At 51.1% G+C, this 25,880-nt stretch overlaps 1 long non-coding RNA gene across 1 annotated transcript; it reads right to left on the bottom strand.

Moving 5' to 3' along the window:
* Positions 1–7,623: 7,623 nt before the first annotated feature.
* Positions 7,624–9,913, bottom strand: LOC142819732 (uncharacterized). Its single transcript, XR_012897546.1, has 3 exons — positions 9,792–9,913; positions 9,268–9,429; positions 7,624–8,428 (listed from the first exon to the last, which is right to left on the bottom strand). It is a non-coding gene; the product is annotated as an uncharacterized LOC142819732 (long non-coding RNA).
* Between the last annotated feature and the right edge of the window lie 15,967 nt (positions 9,914–25,880).

Genomic DNA, 25,880 nt, shown 5'->3' with positions numbered 1-25,880 from the left:
TTTAAAGGCTAACCTTGAAACCATTTTATACCTTCATTTTCCATTAAAGTATTTATGTACATTTTTTGTTTCTTTCTTTGCTCATTCTATTTTAACATCACGAGTTCCACATTTCCTTTGGTAAGGGTTTGTCTTGTGTTTTTCAGAATACAAGAAATACAGCATTTGATTAGCAAGAAACAAAAATAGGCACAAAAGAATATAGCTAATAAAGAATTACATGCAATGTTACAGACTTACTTATGGGGGACAGTGCTCCCCCCTTCCAGAACAGACAGGCAGTTTGCAGACACACACAACCTTGGATTTGAAAGCAAGCCAAAAGTGCTATTAGCTTAGCCTTGAACAGAAACACTGTGAAGTTTCTGGGCTTGGATTTTTTTAAACAATAATTAGGTTCCTTGGAGGACACATTTAACCTTTAGGGTGCAGGTTTTACAAATTTACAATGTATAGATCTTATTTTTTTATGCGGTTAACCAATTAAGCGTCAGTAGAATTTTTTTTAATAGATTTAACAAAGTGTCTGTAGCCAAATGTTTAACTTGACTGTTTTATTGCTAAGATGATTAAAAGAGGCTGCAAGAAACAAGGAGTTATTTTTTAAAGCAGGTTTTTTTTTCCCTCCCCCTTAGGATTTGGAGGAACACTTTTCTTAAACTGTTAAACTTATTTTAAACTTTGTGTTTTGCTTTGGATCAGGCAAGTTTGTTACAGGAGCTCGTGTTTTTAAAGGGAAGAGCTAATTTTTTTTTAGTTATTTTTTATGTTTTCTCTTTACCTGTGTATGTGTTATAAAGAAGGATAGAGGGGTGATGTTGTGCCAAATTTTCCCCCCAAGCTTGGTTGATATGGGTGTGCCAACTGAGAATTTTTTTTTCTTTTTTTTTTCCACTTCTTGTGCATTATTTTGGCACAGAGGTGCTGCAGCAACTTTTAAGTTACCTATTTTACTGCAGGGAGGATTTTTGCTTTTCTGAGCTTTACTTTTATTCTTTAGGACTTTAATTTTTTCTTTTTTTTAATTTGTTAAATGCTTACAGGTCCTTGGACCATTATGCACGTACATGTAGTACACAGGGGTGCCTTTTGGCAGAGTGGGGGGGGGGGTGCTTAGACTAACCCCCACCTAAACTAACTTTACACACTTTAAAGAAAGAGTCTGCCGGGTCTAGAGTGTTAGACTTTAGCAGCTTATGAAATAAGGGGAGTCGTTACTCCCTCACATATCCGCTGAGTCTCGAGGTTTAGCTGACCCCCCTCCTTGCGTTCAGAGCTCCCTTGTGGGAGAGCTCTGGTGCAGCTGGGATTAGCTTAAGTTTCAGACCTATGCAGCAGCATTCATTCTTTACTTATTACATTTATACTTATTTTTTACACACATTTTTTTCTCCTTTTTTACATTTTTCCTACAGTTTTCACATTTAGATACATCTTTTTTTACTGTTCAATTTTTATGGGTGTTTCTATTAAGTGGCGCTGCCCTAAGACATCCGGCACTTAATATTAGACTTTATTAGGATCCTATACCAGAAGGCTTTTATCATAAAGGCACTGGAATTTCTGTAGACTGACCTACCCCCATTTTCTGCGCGCGCTTAATTCTGTAAGGCACCGAACAGAAAAGTTCGCCTGCTTACACCTTCTTCTGCAAGTTACCGAATCAGAATTCGCCTGCTCGCTCTGCGAGTCACCGAATCAGAATCTGCCTGCTTGCTCTGTGAGTCACCGAATCAGAATCCGCCTGCTCGCTCTGCGAGTTACCGAATTCAGAATTTACCTGCTTTCACTGGTCCCCCCCCCCCCTTTTGGTTGCGAGGCACTGGACTTAAAGTCTACCTGGCTCGCAAGGGTTTCCGGCACCTGCCCCAGCCCGGCAGAACACCACGTCCTGGCGCCTGGAGACAGCCTGGCGGAATGGGGTACTATGGCCTGGGGTTAGCCTTAGAGGTCAGTACTATGCCCACAAATAACAGAGAGAGACAATAAAGCTTCCTCACAGTTCCCTGTGCCCAGAGAGCGTAATGGCATCACACCAGCTTTTAGCGTTCGAACACAGAGGGTCTAGCGCATGGCTGCCTTGCTAGAGACACCGGTGTGCCCTTTTGGAACTGTGACACATAAGACAGGCCTAATAGACAAAGACAGACACAGACAGACAAAAATGTTAGCCACTTCACAAAATTGAATTTTGTAGCTTCCCTTACCCCGATGGCCAGCCGTCACTCCAAATTCTAAGCCCTTACCAGGAGATTTTATAACAAGTATTTCCTTACCTTTTATTGAGAGCTCTGAGAGGTTTGGAAGTGGAGTGCCGGTCCGTTTATATGGGCAAGTGGCGCGTTAGGAATCTCGGTGGAACCTCCAAATTGTCGAAGCAAAAACACGCTCCTCTCTGTTTAGGCTGCTAACAACTGATTTGCTTTATTGATTAGTAAAGCAAAGTGAGCCAAACATGGTCCCAGCAAAGTTGGGCCCAGTAAAGCTGCTAATACAATTAATTTTAGTATTTTTATACTCTTAGCTAAACAGTTTGACGTTAGGGCATTTAATTACAGAAATTCTTAATTAAATTTGGAAAAACAAAGCCTTATTAACAAGATGGCGGACAGGTACGAGGGAGTACCTCTCCTCTCTGAACCAGCCCAATTAACACATACCAATAGACCATCCTGTAGGCCTCTTCTCACGGGGTGACAGAAAGTTCATTCTGGTCTGGCTTGAGAGAAAAGCTGAAATGGTTTTTGATATACAAGATGGCTTCTAGCTAAACATAAAATAGCTTTTACAGACCCTAGGCCAGTAAAAGTTCTGTAGCAGCCTCTGCCTGGTGCACTGGATCCCCTAGTGTCCCGAGAATGGGACATTGTGGGCCAGGTACACCAGCCTGTGGTGATACTTTGCGGAAACCACCAGCTGCCTCTGTCTTCCCCGACAACTCCACTTCCCTTCGGGCAGACCCATTCCCAGTACAGGAATCCCCTCCCACAGGAACCTCTCCTGGCAGCCTCCCCCCAGGGGCTGAGCTGCAGGATGCCTGCCCAATTCCTCAGCTTCTGCAAGGAGGAATCTTTCTGTACCTTGGCCTGGAAGTCAGTGGCCAGGGAAGGGATGGGGACCTGTTCCCTCTCTCTGCCTGGGGCTGGAGTCACAGCCTGGCCTGGCCCAGCCCCTGGGAGCTCCTTGTCTGCCTGGGGTAGGGCTCTGCACTCCCTGAAGTATGAGGATAGAGTGCCCCTTGCTGGCTCTGGCTAAAGACTAGGGCACTGTGGGGTCCTTCTGGCCAATCCTCTCCAGATGGCTGGAGCATGGTCCAGAGAGGTGCATCCCAGTTTCCATTTTTTATGAGACTCCATTTTGATTTTTAGATCATGCAAGATCTCCTGGATGAGCCAACGTGGTCTTTTGCCATACGTCCTATCTTTCCTACGCAGCAGAATAGTTTGCTTTTGGGCCCTTAATAATAATAATAATTAATAATTAATAATATTCCTTTGAAAAAGTGACAACTGTTTTCAGTTGTTTTTTCTCTTTTGAGTGTGTCTAGACTACATGGCTCCATCGATGGAGCCATGCAAACTAGTTTACTCAACATAGTCAATGAAGCAGGGATTTAAATAATCCCTGCGTCATTAAAATAAAAATGGCCGCCGTGCTATGCCAACAATCAACTGATCCAGCACTGCGCGGCAGTCTAGACGCGGCGTAGTCGACAAGGGAAGCCTTGGTCAACCACTCCTGTAAGCTTTGGTGCACAAAATGGAACCAAAGAACTATGCAGCTGCTAAAGACTCCCAGCACTAAAGCATGCAGGCACTGAGCCAGTGCCGAGGCTCTGCTCAGCCTCCTTGGTGCCATATAGCTGCCATAAAACGAATAGAGAGCACTCACCTTGTAACGCTCAACTCCAGTAGGCACCAGCCCAGCGCATGATGTTGTCGACACATAAGACTCACCAAAATAAGTCATCAACTCCGGTGTAGGCAGTGTTGAGTCCAGCACGGAGTGTTTCCCAGGGGGATCAAAGTCCGGTGGAGGTGATAAACTCCCCTTCTATCCTCGACACCTATGAGGCTGTGAGAGACTCATAGTGATCTCCAAATCCAGAGCTCCCCCGGTGCAGGAGAAGCCACCAGTACTTCTCAGGGGTCTCAATCTAGGGGCAAGCCCTCCAAGTTGAGGTGCCCCCATAAACAGACTGACACCATTGTAGCCTATCAAGTTGCTTGCCTATAATGCTAATAACTAGCCAATTAGCCCGCCATAAGACGGGATTTTCAGGACTCTCCTCCATGTCGGTCTCCTGAGCCTCCGGTCTCTCGCTCTGTCTCTCTCTCCTTCTCCTACTGCCTCCTCCCCCCCCTCTCTCCGCTCTCCTCTACCGCCTGCCTCTCTTGTCATCTCTTTCTTTCTCTTCTCCTCCCCCTCCTGCCTCTCACTCAGGGGACCGCGGAGCCCAAACGGTCGCTTGCACCACTTGCTCCCGCACGGTGCCCCGGCTGAGCGGTGCAGAAGTCAGTCGAGCACCACTGCGGAAGGCGAAGTGGGGCAGGGCGGTGATGTTCACAGCCAAGGAGTGGGGCCTGGAGCTGCTCTCATGCCACACATCAGCACCCCGCTCCCCTTCTCTTCCCATTGTGGCGCAAGCGGCTGTTTGGGTTCCCCTGCGGCAGCCCAGCTGAGCGGCACAGAAGTGAGCCGAGCACCACGGCGGGAGGCGAAGAGGGGCGGGGTGGTGACGTACATAGCTCGGCCCTACCCTCTGGCCGTGTATGTCACTGCCGCACCCCCCTTCACCTCCCGCCATGGCGCTTGGCTGACTTCTGCACCGCTCAGCCGGGCCGCCATGGGGGTGCTGCATGGGGACCGTGGGGCCCAAACAGCCGCTTGCGCCGCTTGTTCACCTGTGGCGGCCCGACTGAGCAGCACAGAAGTCAGCTGAGTGCCACGGCGGGAGGCAAAGGACATTACAGAGGCAACGGCGCTGCCCAGAGGCAACACCAAGCGTTAGCCCGTTAAGAGTCACAGACATTGGGCTACTATATATATGATATGGTTGCGTTGATTAGACTAATTCATTAATATATGAATGCATAGATTTAGTAAAGAGGTAATAGTTGAGAGCTGTAACACAAGAGATCTGCTAAAGGCCATTTGCAAGATGAGAAGCTAAAGTTAGCAGATTTCTGTGGCTGAGACACTGATCTCATCTAGACAGAGGTAGAAATGTAGCCATGTTAGTCTGGTCCCCCTTCTGTTCTGAAATTTGATTTGTCCATATTTGTTCATTTTTTTAAATTGTATCCTTTGGTATATATGGTTGTGACAATTTTCTTCTACTATTTGATCTGAGGAAGTGGGTGTGGCCCACGAAAGCTCATCACCTAATAAACCATCTTGTTAGTCTTTAAAGTCCTACACAGTCCTGTCTTTTGTTTCAGCTAGACAGAGGTGATAATGTTTAGAGCTTCCCTGGACTGAAAAGGGGCACTTAGTCTGGGACCTTTCACCCACATAGGATGGTAGGGAAAATACCCTCAGGCTACGTCTACACTACTGGCTTCTTGCGCAAGGACCAGCTGTGCAGGGGGGCCAGGGGAGTTCCCACTGGGACCCCCTACAGGCAGGGGAAAGGGCTTGTGACAGGAAGCTGGGCCTCAGCCTCCAGCCACACCTCAGCTGCCACAAAAAGTCATTGGGCCAGCATGGCTGGTCCTTGAGTCCCCCAAGAGTCCTCCCCTGCTCCCAGGGAGCAATCTGATGGCTCCCAGGAGCCTGCCAGGAACCGAAAGAGGTGTGTGCCATCCTGGTCTGGGGCAGACAGTGCAATGCCAATATCTATGGCCACATGGCTGGTAGCCTAGCCACAAAGGGCCACATCCGGACCCAGGAGCAGGTCTGGATAAAAGTTAAGGAGCTCTGCCAAGCCTACACCAGCGTGAAGGAGCAGAGCTCCCACTCCAGGGCAGAACCGCATTCCTGCCCCTATTACATAAACCTGCACCGTATCCTGGGGGGTGGGGTAGCCCCTTCCCCATCCTTGGTGGTTGACTTGTGGCTGGAGATGCCCATCATCACTTGCCCAGGGGCCAGAGCTGGTGATGCTGAGGAAGAGAAGGAAGAAGAGGAAGAGGAGGACCCCAATACAGCTAGCACCGTCACCGTGGTGACACTGGAGCCAGTACCCCATGGTCTGGATGTGTCCCAGGCATCCTCCGAGGCCAGTGAGGGAACATCAGGTGAGTGACCTTAGTTACCTCACATAGTTAGGGTGGAGGTGGTTGGTGCAAGGAGCTTGGGTGCTCTCCTTGCTTGGCCTTCTCGGCCTGAGGAATCATGCTGCAGTCCATGTATATGCATGCACGTGCAGCAGCAGTCTGGGCCACACAGCCCCAGTGGGTTGCATCTGAGCACCCCTGGGCTCCTGCTCATGGGCTCTGAGGAGGCTGGTCACACTTCAGACACTGAGGTGGGACACCACTAGAAGGAGGCTGGGAACACGACACACATACACTCAGGAGTGCTGAGAACGGGCTTGCCTGCACTCTCGAGGCAGCACACGCTCCTGTAAACAGCGCTGCCAGGTGCAGGTGTATCTGCTGCTCACACCCCTCCTACACCCTCACCGCCTCCCCCCAATGCCCAGGAATACAAGTCCTCTCCCCTTGGGATGCCACCACTGCTGGACCCAGCATGTGTGCAGCACCGAGGCAAGCCCAGCCAGCCTGAGGCCCCGCCCCTGCCCATTGGATCTCAGTGTGGCCAGCAACATAGGGGACAGGGGAAGCCTGGTCCCCTGGGGATGTCTGGGCTTCTGTAAAAAAGGGCCCACTGTCCAGGCCACACGTGGCCTTGCTCCCAGGACATCACCGTCATCTGACCCAAGAACTGTTGGTCTTTGCTCACAGGGGAGGGCACAGCCTCAGGGACAGCGTCTCTCTTTTCTCCTCAGCCAGACCAGCTGTGAGAGGGGGCTGGGCAACAATGGCTGGTGTAGCCGCCGAACACCGGGAGTGCTGCAGGCACTGGAGGATGCAGGATGAACTGCTGCCAGAGCACATCTCCGTGCTCCGGGCCCTGCAGAAGACACTGGACCAGAATCTCCAGGAGGACATGCAGTGGCAGAGAGAGACCTGGCCAGAGTTGCTGCAGCAGGAACGTACCATGTGTGTGACCGTGCAGGCTCTCCTCACCCACTCGGAGCCAGCTGCTGCTCCAGCTCCAGTTCCAGTTCCAGCTCCAGCCCCTCATCCTGCCCCAACTCCCATGCCAGTCCCTGCCCTCCTCCCATGCCCAACCCTGCTCCAGCCCCACCTCTTGCTTCCCCCATAGCCTCTCCGTCCCATCCCCCCGCATCCCTCCCCGGTCACCAAGGTCCCCACACACAAGGCGGTGAAACCATCTGAGCTGGGCGCCACTCCCAGCCCCAGCCTTGAGCCTCTCTTCCCGCCTCCTGTCCCTTTCAGCTGCCTCCTCCTTTCTCCAAGATTCTCTTCTCTCGTCCCTTCTCCCAGGTTCTTTCCCTGGTCCCTCCCCAGTTACTTCCACTTCAAATACATAACCAAAGAGTTCATTTTTTTCAAAACCAGCTTGTTTTATTGTCTCTGCAGGGGAGAGGGGTGGAGGTGAGAGGGGAAAGGTGTTTGAATAAAGGCAGAGAGGGGCAAGGCACAGACATTGGGGAGGTCCGGGGGAAGGTGTCACTGGGGTCCTTGTGAGAAACTTGCCCTCAGGCCCTCCCGGATGCTCACCCCTGCCTGATGGGCCTACTGGATAGCAGCTGTCTATGGCTGTTCAAAGGGCCCTTCCTTCCTGGCTGGTCTATGCCCCCCACCCAGAGAGGAATACCTCCCCCTTCCTCACACAGGTTATGGAGCATGCAACATGTGGCCACCACCTGGGGGCTGTTCCCCTCCCCAACATCCAGGTGGGTCAGGAGGCATCAGAAACAGGCCTTGAGATGCCCGAAGGTACACTCCACCTACATGCAGGCCGGGCATTAAAGTGGTCCTAGCTGGGGTCAAGGCGTCCTGTGTAGAGCTTCATGAGCCACAGCATGAGAGGGTAAGCTCTCTCTCTGACCCTGATGGTGTGCTTGGAAGAAATTGCTGGCCTCCATCTTGTGGAATAGGCTGGAATTGCAGAACACATGGGCGTCATGTGCCTTCCCTTACCACCATATGTAGATGTTGCTAAATTGGTAGTGGTGGTCAACCAGGGCCTGCAGGACCATGGAGAAGTAGCCCTTGCGACTTATGTAGACAAATGACCAAGGATTGGGAGCCCAGATGGAGATGTGGGTGCCATCAATGGCCCCTCCTTCCCCGCAGTTGGGGAAGCCCATGGCGGCAGAGCCGGCCATGATGGGGTCCACGTTGCTGAGGCAAATGATCTTGTGCAGCAGGATGGTGTTGATAGCCCTCATGACCTGTAGAAGGAGACAAACAAATAGAGAATCACAGGGGTGCCAGAGCCCTTAGGAGATCCCCCAAGCCCTCCCAGCCCCTTCCCCCACCATACACCCCAGGAGCAACCCCCTATGAAGCCAATCCTCCGGCTGGGCTGTGTGAGGGTGTGATGGACCAGGCCAGGTCTGGGCACCACTGAGGTCATCAGCTCAGGGTGAATTACTCAGAACCAGGGCTGCTTATAGCCCTCAACTGGAGACCTTTCCCAAAATAGGCCACAAACCAGTCACACTGAGCAATTCAGCTGCCAAGCTGGCTAGCAAGAAGCCTCACAAAACCCCTCAGACAACGCGGGTCTCCCTGTGCCACAAACAGCCCTGGGCCTTACACACAGGTGAGAAGTTATAGAACGCAATCTCACCAACCCCGAACGGATCCTCCAGATCCCAAAGAACCAGCCACAGTCCCTGGTCAATTTACACTTTAGATCTTATGCACAAGAGCACACTGAGCCAATCCCTTAGAATCTAAAATCTAAAGGCTTATTAATAAAAGAAGGAAAAGGCTGAGAGTAAGATTGTTAAGGAGAAGACATTACATGCACCAATCACCAAGTTCTTGATGCAGGTTCTTATCAGAGATGTTACAAACTGCTAGCTTAAAAGTCTCTGGTGTACATCCTATGTCAGGATGGGTCAGCAATCCTTCTCAGCTCTCCGTCCCTGACAAGGCTGCCTCTGGGATCAGTAGCAAGATTGAAGACAAAATGGAGACATCCTCATGGCACTTTTATATTCCACTGTGTCTCCCAAGCTGGAGTTGGTCACATGATCAAGTGATCTATATCTGTGTCACATACCAGCATCCATGAGGTCCTGGCCAGTCTGCAGGTTTCCAGACACATTCCTCAGGTGTGTATTGGCTGCTCTGAGAGCCATTGTCCATAGAGCAGTGCTAGTGAGCACAGCTATTCACTGTACAATCCTTCCTCCCATAGGCAGTCCAGGCTCATTGCTCTCTGCTAGATAGAGAACATTTACAATACAAGAACAGAGCCCATATTCATAACTCCACATACAAACATCAGACAAGTACATGACCATCACAGATAGAAGCAGTAGGACACAAGCTTTCATTTGACACCTCACATGGCCCACTTTGTACAGATTTGGGGCAAGCCCCCTCGCCCCCCATGGGTACAACAGTGATCTGTCTGCTCACTTTAAAATCCAATAATGTGACAGAGGGTGGGGCTCGAGAACTGTCTAGGGAAGGGGGCTCCCCATCACCACCACCACAACCCACCTTTCCCTGGGGTTCCCTATTTGTACACTTCACCTCCCCAACCCCCTGCCCAGGGACTCTAGCCTGAGAGCATCATACCTGCATGATGAGGGTCCCGATGGTCAACTGGTTGCCAGTGCATTGGTAACTGTCTAGCATGGCGACCTGCTTCTCCAGGGGATGACAGGTCACATCTGTGTGTGCCATTGTGTGAAGGTAGGGGCGAGCTAGACACACAGCTCCAGAAAGGGCTCTTTACTCATGCAGAAATTCTGGAGCCACCAGTTGGAACTCGTATTCAGCTGCTAGAAGCGACGGTGCACCGTGGGGTGCAACTGGAAGAGCTGTGCTCCCAGACAGATGGTGAGGGTCTTCTTAATGAGCTGGGGGTTTCATTCCTGCAGGACCAGGAGGACAGTCTATAGAAACTATTGCAAAAACTGCAGCATGACAGACTCGGGCCATTGCATGCCCAGAGGCAGTTCCAGCTCCACCAGGGCAACCAAAGCACACAGGGAATATTCTTTGCTTTCCCTCAGAGAGATAGGCAAGCAGGAGAAGGAACTGAGAAACGGCTGTCCGAGGGGTTCCTTTGAGCACACATCTCAGATAGCCTCAGGCAGCAGCTAAAGAACTATGATTTGATTGAAATAACGGAGACTTGGTGGGATGACTCACATGACTGGAGCACTGTCATGGAAGGGTATAAACTGTTCAGGAAGAACAGGCAGGGGAGAAAAGTAGGAGGAGTTGCATTGTATGTAAGAGAGCAGCATGATTGCTCGGAGCTCCAGTACTTAGAGGGAGAAAAGACTGTTGAGATTATATGGGTTAAATTTAGAGGTGGAAGCAACAGGGGTGATGTTGTGGTTGGTGTCTGCTATAGACCACCGGATCAGATGGATGAGGTAGACAAAGCTTTCTTTGGACAACTGAGAGAAGCTTCCAGATCGCAGGCCCTGGTTCTCATGGGTGACTTTAATCACCCTGGGTATGTCTACACTACAGCACTAATTCGAACTAATTTAGTTAATTCGAACTAAGCTAATTCGAACTAACTCATCCAGACTAAAAAACTAGTTTGAATTAGAGTTTTGCTATTTTGAACTAGCATGTCCACATAGAGTGGACCCTGAACCGGGATTAAGGATGGCCGGAAGCAGTGCCGGCAGGGCATCAGATGAGGACTTAGAGCATGGAGCTGCTGTCTCAGGCTAGCCGAGGGCTGTGCTTAAAGGGACCCGACCCCCACCCCGGACAGACAGTTCTCAGGGGTGCCCCGCTTGCAAAGCAGTCCTGGCTTGGATTGCCCGGAGTACCCACACTGGGCTCATCACAGCACTCGGCCATCAGACCGGCTGCACTTGCCACAGGCTGCCATCTGAGGAGAGGGGGCAATTGGGGGGCTGCAGGAAAGCTTCCACCCCCAGAAGCCCGCAGAGCCAGCCCAGTCCTCCTCATTGGGGGCTCGTACCCCATTCCTCCCTCACCTCCTTCTACTTACCCTTCCCTAGCCCCCCTTCCTGATGTACAAAATAAAGGACAATTGTGTTCATAAATAGAATCTCTCTTTATTGAACAAAACTGGGGGAGACTGGGAAAAGGAGGTGGGAGAGGGGAGGGCAACTACAATGATGAGGGGTTTGGAACAGGTCCCAGATGAAGAGAGGCTAAAGAGACTGGGACTTTTCAGCTTAGAAAAGAGGAGATGGAGGGGGGATATGATAGAGGTCTATAAAAGCATGAGTGGGGTGGAGAGGGTGCATAAAGAAAAGTTCTTCATTAGTTCTCATAATAGAAGGATTAGAGGACACCAAAGGAAAGGAATGGGTAGCAGGCTTCAAACTAATAACAGAAAGTTGTTCTTCACAAAGCAAAGAGTCAACCTGTGTAACTCCTTGCTGCAGGAGGCTGTGAAGGCTAGAACTAGAACAGAGTTTAAAGAGAAGTGAGATCAATTCATGGAGGTTGGGTCCATGGAGTGGTATTAGCCAGGGGGTAGGATTGGTGTCCCTGCACAAAGTTTGTGGAAGGCTAGAGAGGGATGGCACGAGCCAAATGGCTTGGTCACTGTCTTCGGTCCATCCCCTCCAAGGTCCCTAGGGTTGGCTGCTGTCGGCAGACAGGCTACTGGGCTAGATGGACCTTTGGTCTGACCCAGTATGGCCATTGTAAGCTCAGGGCTCAGCATCAGGGGTCTCAGTGGACCACCTTGATTTTCATGCACACCTGCTCCTGGGTGGCCAGGCTGGCAGCTCTCCTGCCCTAGACGGCCACTTTTCTGTGCCTAGTGCGGAGGTCGTGGACGAGGTCCACGATGTCTGCACTAGCCCAGGCGGGTGCCCGCCTCTTGCGGTCCCAGGCAAGCTCCCGGGAGCCACCAACCTGGTCCCGGGAATAGGGGGAGGGCTGGGGGGCATCGGGTGGCTGGCTCGAGCCGTGCCAGGTGCAGGGTCTGCAGCCTGGGTGCTGGCAGGCTTGCACCTGGCAGGGGCATTGTAGCCAGCCCGTGCCCCTTTAAGGGGTCCAGGGCCGGGAGGGGGGAATAGAGTTTCCCTGGTGTTGGCCAGAGTGGCCACCAGGGCAAGCTGGGGAGCGCTAGCCTCCCACTAGTTCGAATTAAGGGGCTACACACCCCTTAATTCGAACTAGTAAGCTCGAACTAGGCTTAGTCCTCGTAGAATGATGTTTACCTAGTTCGAACTAAGCGCTCCGCTAGTTCGAATTAAGTTCGAACTAGCGGAGCGCTAGTGTAGCGCCTATCAAAGTTAATTCGAACTAACGTCTGTTAGTTCAAATTAACTTTGTAGTGTAGACATACCCCCTGACATCTGTTGGGAGACCAATACGGCAGTACACAGACAATCCAGGAAGCTTTTGGAGAATGTTGGGGATAACTTCTTGGTATAAGTGCTGAGGGAAGTAAGTAGGACCACTAATTACTAAGGATGGAGTGGAGGTTAAGGATAATCTAGGAATGGCCCAATATTTGAACAAATACTTTGCTTCAGTCTTTAATGAGGCTAATGAAGATGTTAGGGATAATGGTAAGTTAACAAATGGGACTGAGGATAAGGAGGTAGATATTACCATATCCGAGGTGAAAGCCAAACTTGAACAGCTTAATGGGAGTAAATTGGGGGGCCCAGATGGTCTTCATCCAAGAATATTAAAGGAACTGGCACATGAACTTGCAAGTCCATTAGCAAAAATTTTTAATAAATCTCTAAACTCAGGGGTTGTACCATTTGACTGGAGAATTGCTAATATAGTTCCGATTTTTAAGAAAGGGAAAAAAAGTGACCCGGGTAACTATAGGCCTGTTAGTTTGACATCTGTAGTATGTAAGATCCTGGAAAAAATTTTGAAGGAGAAAGTAGTTAGAGACATTGAGGCTAATGGCAATTGGGACAAATTACAACATGGTTTTACAAAAGGTAGATCATGCCAAACCAACCTGATCTCCTTTTTTGAGAAAGTAACAGATTTTTTAGATAAAGGAAATGCAGTGGATCTAATCTACCTCGACTTTAGTAAGGCATTTGATACAGTACCACATGGGGAATTATTGGTTAAATTGGAAAAGATAGGGATTAATATGAAAGTTGAGAGGTGGATAAGCAACTGGTTAAAGGGGAGACTACAGTGGGTCATACTGAAAGGTAAACTGTCAGGTTGGAGGAAGGTTACTAGCGGAGTTCCTCAGGGATCAGTTTTGGGGCCAATTTTATTTAATCTTTTTATTGCTGATCTTGGCACCAAAAGTGGAAGTGTCCTAATAAAATTTGCAGATGACACACAGTTGGGAGCTATTGCCAATTCAGAAAAGGATCGGGATATCATACAGGAAGATCTGGATGATCTTGTAAATTGGAGTGATAGCAATAGGATGAAATTTAATAGTGAGAAGTGTAAGGTTATGCATTTAGGGATTAATAACAAGAATTTTAGTTATAAGCTGGGGACACATCAGTTGGAAGTAACGGAGGAAGAGAAGGACCTCGGAGTCCTGGTTGATTATAGAATGACTATGAGCTGCCATTGTGACATGGCCGTGAAAAAGGCTAATACGATCTTGGGATGTATTAGGCGAGGTATTTCCAGTAGGGATAAGGAGGTGTTAGTGCCATTATACAAGGCATTGGTGAGACCCCATTTTGAATACTGTGTGCAGTTCTGGTCTCCCATGTTTAAGAAGGATGAATTCAAACTGGAACAGGGACAAAGAAGGGCCACTAGGATGATCCGAGGAATGGAAAACCTGTCTTATGAAAGGAGACTCAATGAGCTTGGCTTGTTTACCTTAACCAAAAGAAGGCTGAGGGGGGACATGTTTGCACTTTTTAAATATATTAGAGGGATAAGTACCAGGGAGGGTGAGGAATTATTTAAGTTAAATACCAATGTGGACACAAGAACAAATGGATATAAGCTGGCTAGTAGGAAGTTTAGACTTGAGATTAGACGAAGGTTTCTAACCATTAGAGGAGTGAAGTTCTGGAACGGCCTTCCAAGGGAAGTAGTGGGGGCAAAAGATCTATCTGGTTTCAAGATTAAACTAGATGGGTTATGAAGGGGATGTTTTGATGAGATAACATGCTCTTGGTAACTAATTGACCATTCATTATCAGAGGTAAATAGGTAAATGGAGGGACGATAGGAGTTACTATAGAGAACTTTCTGGGTGTCTGGCTGGTGAGTCTTGCCCACATGCTCAGGGTTTAGCTGATCGCCATATTTGGGGTCGGGAAGGAATTTTCCTCCAGGGTAGATTGGCAGAGGCCCTGGAGGTTTTTCGCCTTCCTCTGTAACATGGGGTACAGATCACAGCTAGAGGATTCTCTGCATCTTGGGGTCTTCAAAGTATTTGAAGGCTTCAATATCTGAGATATAGGTGAGAGGATTATTCTAGGACGGGTGGGTGAGATTTTGTGGCCTGCACTGTGCAGGGGGGTCAGACTAGATGATCATAATGGTCCCTTCTAACCTTGAAGTCTATGAGTCTTTGAGTCTATGGAACCGACCAGGGGCCATGCACAGCTTGACCTGCTGCTCACAAACGGAGAGGAACTAGCAGGGGAAGTAGAGGTGGGTGACAACCTGGAAAGCAGTGATCATGAGATGGTAGATTTCAGGATCCTGACCAAAGGAAGAAAGGAGCATAGCAAAATACACACCCTGGACTTCAGAAGAGCAAACTTTGACTCCTTCAGACAACTGATGGGCAGGATCCCCTGGGATGCTTACATGAAGGGGAAAGGAGTCCAGGAGAACTGGCAGTATTTTAAAGAATTTTATTAAAGGCACAGGAATCTTTATTAAAGGCACATCCCGATGCACAGCAAGAAAAGCAAATATGGTAGGCAACCAGATTGTCTTACCGGTGTGGAGGCAGGAAAAGGAAATAAGGGAATTTGTGTGCAGCCACATTGGTCTTGTTAACAAGAGAGCAAGAGTCAGGCTAAGTTTGTGTCCTGACAATGAGAGATCTGTAATTAGATGCTGCCTTCGCCTCCATACAGAGATAAGGATAGAATGCTGACTCTGGCAGGGATCTTGAGATAAGGAGCATCTGGGTAGAACTAAAATAACTGTTAGCCATTGGTCTTTGTAATGGGAAGAAGACTAATTGTTATTGTTATTATATCTAATGGACAGTATATAAACTGCTTCATAATTGCTTGTATTCGAAGATCTGCCTCGGCGGGGGGGGGGGGGGGGGCCTTCCCCCTTGCTCCCTATCCTAACCAGTTTTTCCCTTGCTGCAGCTCATAATAAAACTGCCTCTGGCTACTTGTTGCTTACAAACTCAGAGTGAGGACAATGTTTTCTTCCACACCGGAGACATCCATGGTGAGCTTAAACACAAAAAGGAAGCTTACAAGAAGTGGAAACTTCGACTTTTGACTAGGGAGGAGTATAAATATATTGATCAAGAATGCAGGGGTGTAATCAGGAAGGTCAAAACACAATTGGCATTGCAGCTAGCAAGAGATGTGAACGGTAACAAGAAAGGTTTCTACAGGCATGTTAGCAATAAGAGGGTGATCAGAGAGGGTGTGGGGCCCCTACTGGATGAGGCAGGTAACTTAGGCTATGTCTAGATGACATGGCTCCATCAACAGAGCCATGTAAAATAGATTATTCGGCATAGTAAAAGAAGCGGGGATTTAAATAATCAGTGTTTCATTAAAATAAAATAAAAATGGCCGCTGTGCTGTGTCCTTTGTTGACGATGCCGTGTCTAGACTGCTGCACTTTGCCAGATCAGCTGATTGTCGGCACACCATGGCAGCCATTTTTATTTTACTATGCCAAATAAACTATTTTACATGGCTCTGTCAATGGAGCCATGTAGTCTGGACGTAGCCTCTGTGACAGATGTTGTGGGAAAAGCTGAAGTAGTCAATGCTTTCTTCGCCTCTGTCTTCATGGACTAAGTCAGCTCCCAGACAAATGCACTAGGGGTATGTCTACACTACCCCGCTAGTTTGAACTAGCGGGGTAATGTAGGCATACCGCACTTGCAAATGAAGCCCGGGATTTGAATTTCCCGGGCTTCATTTGCATATGCAGGGTGCCGCCATTTTTAAAACCCCGCTCGTTCGAACCCCGTGCAGCGCGGCTACACGGGCCACGAACTAGGTAGTTCGAACTAGGCTTCCTAGTTCAAACTACCATTACTCCTCATTCCACGAGGAGTAATGATAGTTCGAACTAGGAAGCCTAGTTCGAACTACCTAGTTCGTGCCCCGTGTAGCCGCTCTGCACGGGGTTCGAACGAGCGGGGTTTTAAAAATGGCGGCGCCCCGCTTATGCAAATGAAGCCTGGGAAATTCAAATCCCGGGCTTCATTTGCAAGTGCGGTATGCCTACATTACCCTCCTAGTTCGAACTAGGAGGGTAGTGTAGACATACCCTTGGCAACGCAGTATGGGAAGAGGGTAGACAGCCCTTGGTGGGGAAAGAACAAGTTAGGAACTATTTAGAAGAGCTAAACATACTCTGATTCTAGTAGCTCCAGGAAGTAACTGTATTCTGATGCTCTGCCTGAAGTGGTTCTGGGTGGCCTTTAATGCAATTCAGCATCCAATCAGTGGAGATACTCTATTTTTGAAATAGCTGAGTGCTGTTTTGATGTGCTTTTTGTGTGTAATAGTGACAAAGAGTTCTGTGGCACCTTCTAGACCAGTGTTTCCCAATTGGTGCTCCGCGGAACCCTGGGGTTCCGTGGAGCAAAATGAGGCATTCTGCAAAGAGCCGGCACTCCCCCACCCCCTCTGAAAAAGGGGGTAAAATAGATTAGCCAGATAGCCAGCAGAGGCGTGGGCGGCGAGTTGTGTGGGCTTGTGGTGCCAACGCTCCAGCAATATTTGGAGCTGGAGCTGGAGCTGGAGCTGGAGCTGGAGCTGGAGCTGGAGCTGGAGGGGTCCTGACCCCCCCCCCGTGCGCGTCCTCTCACCCCGGCCCCAGAGTGTCTCTCCCCCGTCCCCATCCCCATCCCCGCCATGCTCAACCTTCCCTGAGCTCCCCGTCGCTGGCTGCTGCTGCCCTGCACAGCATGCTCAAACCAGTGGGTAGAGAGACTCCCGGACGTGACGTAATGCTGTGATGCGCCACATGACTGAGTTGCGGGTTTGGAGTCCGGGGACAGAACACAGACTCCGGCCCCACAAAGTGGAAGGCAGAAGGTACGGTAGAGGGAGAGGAAGGAAAGGGAAGGGAAAGGAAGGGGCTTGTGCAGAGGGGAAGGGGAAGGCACCAAAGGGACAGGGGTGGAGGAGAGACAAATGGCAGGGGGCCAAGCGCAGACAATGAGGAAAAGGGCAGGAGGGGAGAGGTGTCAGTGGGAGGAGGACAGGGTGATGCTGGGAGGGGAGAGGTTAAGGACATTGGGGGCTAGAGGGGTGAGGGGGAGGTGCTGGGAGAAGGCTTGAAATAAGGGGTGGGCATGAGGAAGGCTGGGATGGAGCAAGTTGTGTGAGAGGACACAGGGCCATGAGGGGAATGGGAGCAGAGGGTAGTGGGGGGGTGGGTGGGCATCAGGGAAAAATGGAGCAAAGGGGGCAGGGGCAGTGAGGAAAGGGGGAGGCACCAGGAGGGTGCAGGGGTAAGAGAAGGTGCAGGGTGCTAGGGATTCTGGGGGTGAAGCAGAAGGGCAGACACCTGCAGGGGAGGGACCAGCACCAGAGGAGAGAGGCAGGGCAGGTTTGTAGAGGGAGGTGTTAGAGGGGATGAGGAGGGGTAGCTCACACAATCAGATTGGGGCTACTAGAGGTGTGGGCACAGGGAGGAGAGAAGGGCTGGTGGAGGGGGGCAGGTCTCAGGAGGGCTGAGGGCAATGAGAAGAGCAGGAGTCAGGACAGCAGAGAAGGGTGAGGAGTGGGTGGGCAGCAGGCATCAGGGGAGCTGATGGAACGAGGGGAGGAGACATGGCAGCAGAGGAAAAAGGTAAAGGTTTAAAAATATTTATTAATAACTTGGGTGATACATCCAAACAAGCCACATGAACTCAATACTGGTGCACAACACATAATTCATTTTGCTCATGTGAAGAAACTCTTAGGCTATGTCTACACTGGTTGTTTCTTATGCAAGAACATCTTGCGCAAGTGTTCTTGTGCAAGAACACATCCACTCTTCCATGTGCGAGCTGTGCTTTTGCACAAGAGCATCTGTGGCAGTGTGGACACTCTCTTGTCCAAGAAAGTGCCGATGGCCATTTTAGCCGTAGGGCTTTCTTGCTCAAGAAATTCATGTTGCCTGTCTACACTGGCCTCTTGTGCAAGAATAGTTGCTCAAAAGGGCTTATTCCTGAGTGGGAGCATCGTAGTTCTCGTGGAAGAAGCCCTGATTTCATACATGAGAACGTTAGTGTACTTGCGCAAGAACACACGGCCAGTGTAGACAGGCAGCAAATTTTTGCGCAAGAGCGGCTGTGTGGGGGTTTCAGGGTGCGATCACCCCCTCCTGGGGTCAAGAGGGGGGGTCAGCGAACCCTCGTGTCCCCCCTTTTGGGTCTATTCAGCCTCGGGGCCCCCAACGGGGAACCCCCGGTAACGGGTGCGATCACCCCCTCCCAAGGGGAGGGGGGGTCAGCGAACCCAACGACAGTCACCCGCCCGAGCGGGGTGGGGCAGCCGGCCCCTGGTCCAACGTTTCCCCTTGTGGGGTCGCAACTCACTGTGGCTCTCTGCGCCAGCCACGGGGAGTGGGATACTCCCTTCGGGGAGGGAGGGGGACCCGGTCCCGCCCTCTCTCCGGGTCCCAGCCCGGGGCCCTGGGCGCCGGGGCTTGCTAACGCCCCGACGCGGTGGACGAGGGAGCTAATCCCTCCGAAACTTGTCCACCCACGGTCGCCAAAAGTGCCCTGCCCCGAACTCCTTCCTCCCCCCGGGCGGTGCCCGCCAATCGGGCCCGCCGCCTTCCCACCTACCCTGGTTCGGGGTCTCGTGGGGTCTCGCTTCCCGACGTATCCTCGGGGGATCGCTCTGAGGCGCCGTTCCGTCTCCGCGCGTCCCGCTCCTGCTGGGCGCGGCGCGGTGGGGTACGCCCCCCGTCGGCCGACGGGCTGAGGGATCGCCAGGGGCAGTGGCTGTCCCGAAGCCCCCGGGCCCAGCGCCGAGCTGGTAGCCGCGGGGTGTGCCGCCCGGGCTCCGTCCTGCCTCCGGCTTGGTTCCTCTGCTCCTGCCGGGAGCCTGCCTCCTCCTGTGCCGGCGGCCGGCCCTTTTGAGCTGGCCCGCCGTATTCGCCGCTCCTGGGGACTCCTCCCCTTCCGGGCATGCCGCCGTGCAGCGTCCTGTCGCCCAGCTGATCCGCCCCCCCCACCCCCGCCGTCCGGCGGCGCGGGGAAGGAGCCGGCACGGCGCAGCCGGCGCAGGCGCGGGGGGAGTTCCCCCGCCCACCGCCGCCGCCTACGCGAGCCGGGGAAACGCCGGAGAGCCGGTTCCCCGGCGGCAATCTCCGGGGGATCGGGGTTCTGGCCGTCCCGCCCCCCGATCAGTGACAAGCTGTCACAGGCTGCTTTGGCGCAAGATCGTGCCAGTGTAGACACAGCCAAGGGCAGGGAGGAAGGCAGGGGCAGGTAATCAGCACTGGCTCAGCATGTCTACATGGTTTGGGGGAAGGTGCAGAGAAATTGAGCTCAGCTGGGTTGCAGAGTGGGGAGGTCTGGGGAGCTGGCTGGGCTGTGGGGTGAGGTGGGGGGGGGGTGTCTGTGGAGCTCAGAGCTCAGTTTGACTGCAGGAGGAGGGAGGTGCTGGGAACCGGGGATAGACTCAAGGGGAGAGAGGGTATGTCTACACTACAAAGTTAGTTCGAACTAGCGCTGTAGTGTAGACGTACCCAGAGGGACAGGGAATCGGCTCTTGGCTCAGCAATTTTGTGGGGCTTGGAGGAGGTGCAGGGAAATGGGGCTCAGCTGTGCTGTGGGGGAGGCATGCAGGGAACCAGTGCAGAGCTCAGCTGGGCTGAGGTGATAGGGTAGGCCTAGGGAGCAGACGGGTAGCTCAGCTGGGCTGTGAGGGGCTGCAGGGAACTGGTGCTGCACTCCCTTGGATTGTGGGGGATGGTTTTGGGGGAGGTGCAGGGGTGGGCGCTTAGTTTGGTTGCAGGGGATAGAGGTGCAAAGAAGCCTAGTTGGAAAGGGGGGGGCACCAGGAGCCCTGAAATGACCTCCCCTGGTCCAAAAATTCCTCTTCTGAGACCAGTCAGGTCTAGAGGGTGCCAGATCAGGGAGGTCCAACTCCTACCCAAGTCCCCTCCTCGCACCCTCCCTCGTAGCCAGACACCCTACATCCAGCCTGCTTCTGCACCCTACTTACCACCCAGACCTTGTCTCCTTCCACCCCCCAGCTCCCTCCCAGATCCTGCACCCCATCCCTATCCCGCTCCATGGCAGCCCTGCCATCCACCCTAGCACCGCCCTGGCCCCAGCACCTTGCCTCACTCCCCAGGACTCAGCACCATCCTGGCCCTGGCCCTGGCCCTGGCCCTGGCCCCAGCACTCTGCACCCAGAAGCACCCTGTTCCTTGTCCCAGCACCTTGCCAATCACCCTAGTGCCCAGCAGGACCATGTCCCTGACCCCAGCACCCTGCCACCTGCCTGTCCCAGCATCTTGCCCCAGCACCCTGCCACCTAAGCCAGCATCCTTCCACCCAACAGCACCCTCTCCCCAGCCCCAGCACCCACTAGCACTCTGTCCCCTACCCCCACCAGCACATTTGAGACCACATAACACTCCTGCACCACCTGACCCCAAATCTGAGCCTATCATACATTGGAGCCCCCTGTCTTGAGCCTCTTACATCCCCAAACTCCTGCATCCCCACATCATCAGTCTTCTGCCACAACATTCCTCCACCATTCACACATCACAAATATGTGTCCTGAGCCCATCATACTCACAAACTTCTTGCCCTGAGTCCCTCACATATCCAGCTCAAACTCCTGCACCCTCACAGCCACAAGCACTGGCTTGCTCAGCACCCCAACCTTCCACCTGAGCCCAACACTCCCCAGCCTAGAGCCCCCTCCCTGAGTCAACAGTCCCTTCGCCTGCATCCAAATTCCCTCCCAGAGCTTGTACTTCTTACCCCTTCCCACACCCAAATCCCTCATTCCCACCCCAGACCTCACTCTCACTAGGCTGAGACAGGTAAGGTTTGAGGATAGCAAGTGATGGAGAGGAGGGGAACAGAGCGGATGAGGCCTCACGGAAGGGAGATGGGGGGTTCTTGGGGAAGGAATGTGATTGGAGTAGTGGTGGTTGGAGACTCTCTTCTGAGGGGAACGGAGGCACCCATCTGTCGCCCTGACAGCTCATCTCGAGAGGTATGCTGTCTGCCAGGGGCCCGTATCCGAGATGTTACGGAGGCATTGTCGAGGATTATCCGGCCCTCTGACTACTACCCCATGCTACTCATCCACGTGGGCACAAATGATACTGCCAGGTGTGACACTGAGCGGATCAAGTGTGACTACAGGGCTTTGGGAGTACGGGTGAAGGAGTTTGGAGCGCAGGTGGTATTCTCTTCTATCCTTCCTGTCAAAGGTAGGGGCCCGGGCAGAGAGAGGTGCATCCTGGAGGTGAATGCCTGGCTGCGACGATGGTGTCGCCAGGAGGGATTCGGCTTCCTTGATCACGGGGTGCTCTTCCAGGAAGGACTGCTTGGCGGAGATGGAGTTCACCTTTCCAGGAGCGGGAAGGCCTTGTTTGGACACAGACTGGCTAACCTTGTGAGGAGGGCTTTAAACTAGGTTTGTCGGGGGCAGATGAGCAAAGCCCACAGGTAAGTGCTGAATGTGCGGGACTGGGAGATGGGTTGGAAATGGGGGGGACTACGGCCTATAATGGCAAGGAGAAAGGAGGGTCAGGGCACAACAGGGAGGCAAGATCAAATCAGTATCTTAGATGCCTATATACAAATGCGAGAAGTATGGGTAATAAGCAGGAAGAACTGGAATTGCTAACCAATAAATACAACTATGATATCATTGGTATTACAGAAACCTGGTGGGATGGGACGCATGATTGGAATATTGGTATGGAAGGGTACGGCTTGCTCAGGAAGGACAGACAGGGAAAAAAGGGAGGAGGGGTTGCCTTGTATATTAAAAATGTACACACTTGGACTGCAGTGGAGATGAACGTAGGAGATAGCTGTGTAGAGAGTCTCTGGGTTAAGCTAAAAGGGGTAAAAAACGAGGGTGATATCATGCTAGGAGTCTACTACAGGCCACCTAGCCAGGTGGAAGAGGTGGATGAAGCCTTTTTTAAACAATTAACAAAACTATCCAAAGCCCAAGATTTGGTGATGATGGGGGACTTCAACTATCCAGACATATGTTGGGAAACTAACACAGCGAGGCACAGGCTATCCAATAAGTTTCTGGACTGCATTGGAGACAACTTTCTGTTTCAGAAGGTTGAAAAAGCTACCAGAGGAGAAGCTGTTCTGGATTTGGTTTTAACAAATAGGGAGGAACTAGTTGAGAACTTGAAAGTGGAAGACAGTATAGGGGACAGTGATCACAAAATAATAGAGTTCATGATCTTAAGGAAAGGTAGAAGGGAGACCAGCACAATTGAGGTTATGGATTTCAGGAAGGCAGATTTTGATAAGCTCAGAGAACTTGTAGGTAAGGTCCCATGGGAAGCAAGACTGAAGGGAAAAACAACTGAGGAGAGTTGGAAGTATTTCAAAGGGACGTTGTTAAGGGCCCAAAAGCAAACAATTCCGCTGTGTAGGAAAGATAGAAAATATGGCAAAAGACCAGCTTGGCTTAACAAGGAGATCTTGCATGATCTCAAAATAAAAAAGGAGTCATATAAAAAATGGAAACTAGGACAACTAACAAAGGATGAATATAGGCAAGCAACACGGGAATGCAGGGGCAAGATTAGAAAGGCAAAGGCACAAAATGAGATCAAACTAGCTACAGGCATAAAGGGAAACAAGAAGACCTTTTATAAATACATTAAAAGCAAGAGGAAGACCAAGGACAGGGTAGGCCCACTGCTTAGTGAGGAGGGAGAAGCAGTAACAGGAAACTTGGAAATGGCGGAGATGCTCAATGACTTCTTTGTTTCGGTCTTCACCGAGAAGTCTGGAGGTGTGCCTAACGTAGTGAATACAAGCAGGGAGAGGGTAAGTTTAGAAGATAGGATACACAAAGAACAAGTTAAAAATCACTTAGGAAAGTTAGATGTCAGCAAGTCACCAGGTCCTGATGAAATGCATCCCAGGATACTCAAGGAGCTGATAGAGGAGGTATCTGAGCCTTTAGCTATGATCTTTGAAAAATCATGGCAGACAGGGGAGATTCCAGAAGACTGGAAAAGGGCAAATATTGTGCCCATCTATAAAAAGGGGAATAAGAACAACCCAGGAAACTACAGACCGGTCAGTTTAACGTCTGTCCCAGGGAAGATAATGGAGCAGGTAATTAAGGAAATGCTATGCAAACACTTGGAAGGTAATAAAGTGATAGGGAATAGCCAGCATGGGTTTGTGAAGAACAAGTCATGCCAAACTAATCTGATAGCTTTCTTTGATAAGATAACGAGCCTTGTGGATAAGGGAGAAGCGGTGGATGTTATATACCTAGACTTTAGTAAAGCATTTGATACGGTCTCGCATGATATTCTTATTGATAAACTAGGCAAATATAACTTCGATAGGGCCACGATAAGGTGGGTGCATAATTGGCTGGATAACCGTAGTCAGAGAGTTGTTGTTAACGGTTCTAAATCCTGCTGGAAAGGGATAACAAGTGGAGTTCCTCAAGGGTCTGTTTTGGGACCCGTACTGTTCAATATCTTCATCAATGATGTAGATATTGGGATAGAGAGTACGCTTATTAAGTTTGCAGATGATACCAAACTGGGTGGGGTTGCAACTTCTTTGGAGGATAGGGACATAATTCAAAATGACCTTAGCAAGTTAGAGAAATGGTCAGAGGTAAACAGGATGAGGTTTAATAAAGAGAAATGCAAAGTGCTCCACTTAGGAAGGAACAATCAGTTCCATACATACAAGATGGGAAGCGACTGTCTAGGAAGGAGCATGGCGGAAAGGGATCTAGGGGTCATAGTGGACCACAAGTTGAATATGAGCCAACAGTGTGATGCTGTTGCAAAAAAAGCAAATATGATTCTAGGTTGTATCAACAGGTGTGTTGTAAGCAAAACTCGTGAAGTCATTCTGCCGCTCTACTCTGCACTAGTTAGGCCTCAGCTGGAGTACTGTGTCCAGTTCTGGGCGCCACATTTCAAGAAAGATGTGGAGAAATTGGAAAGGGTACAGAGAAGAGCGACAAGAATGATTAAAGGTTTAGAGAACATGACCTATGAAGCCAGGCTTCATGAACTGGGCTTGTTTAGTTTGGAAAAAAGAAGATTAAGGGGGGACATGATAGCGGTTTTCAAATATCTAAAAGGGTGTCACAAGGAGGAAGGCGAAAATTTGTTCCTCTTGGTTTCTGAGGACAGGACAAGGAGTAATGGGCTTAAAGTGCAGCAGGGGAGGTTTAGATTGGACATTAGGAAAAAATTCCTAACTGTCAGGGTGGTCAAATATTGGAATAAATTGCCAAGGGAGGTGGTGGAATCTCCCTCTCTGGAGATATTTAAGAACAGGTTAGATAGACATCTGTCAGGGATGGTGTGGACGGAGCTTGATCCTGCCTTGAGGGCGGGGGGCTGGACTCGATGACCTCTCGAGGTCCCTTCCAGTCCTATTATTCTATGATTCTATGATTTTCATGAATTGGTGGGTCCCTTTTTTTTTATTGCTTGACAAACCTAGGGGTTCCTTGAAATTCTGAAAAGCTGAAAAGGGTTCCTCGGCCAAATAAAATTGGGAAACACTGCTCTAGCTGGGAGTCAGTGAGGGTATCCTCCTGCAGGAGTCCCAGTGGCCCAATCCAGGCTTCACCGGCTTCAGGTCCTCCAGCTTGAGCTGGCAGGTGGGTCGCAGCAGGCCGGGGTGTCTGGGTGGTCCTCTGCATCCCAGGGTAAAGGCTGGCACCAGGATTCAGGCAGGTCCCTCCTGTTGTTCCGGTCCTACTGATTTGCAGGAACCACTGGCAGAGCCTGCTGGCTTGTCAGGTGCACATGAACCCGAGGTACAGGTGGGCGTCAGGGCTCCAGCCAGCCCACAGATTCAGTCAGGTCCTCAGGGGCCTTCTCAGTAGGCCTAGACCCTGTCCCAGGCTCCCTCTCAGGTCCCTCTGCATCTGGTCCCTCTGCATCAACCCTGGTAGGCCCAGTCCACTCCCCAGTCTCCCCGGCAGGGAGCCATGGACAAGCCTCTGTCTCCCACCAAGGCTGGGCCCAGAATGAGTCCTAGCCCCGCCCCTTGCCTTCCAGTCAGGTGACTGGGAGGGGGCTAGACTTTGCCCAAAATGGCTCCCAGGGGGTATTTTCTCCCTACCAGTAGTGGGGGACATCTCCACCCGTGCTTCAGGCCATAAGGTGGAGCACAGGTCCACTGCTCTATCTGGGCGTCTATTTATCCACCATGCATCCTTCGCCAGAGAATTGGCAGGGTTTGGAGGCCAGGGTGGCTGAGCGGCTGCGGAGATGGATAGGACTGCTCCGGTGTCAATCCCTCCGCGGGAGGGCGCTGGTGCTAAATCAGCTGGTCCTGTCCATGTTCTGGCACCGGCTCAACACCCTGCGCCC

The sequence above is a fragment of the Pelodiscus sinensis genome, chromosome 24 (genome assembly GCF_049634645.1).
Source record: "Pelodiscus sinensis isolate JC-2024 chromosome 24, ASM4963464v1, whole genome shotgun sequence".
Taxonomy (NCBI): domain Eukaryota; kingdom Metazoa; phylum Chordata; order Testudines; family Trionychidae; genus Pelodiscus; species Pelodiscus sinensis.
This window is presented reverse-complemented; position numbering and strand designations above follow the sequence as displayed.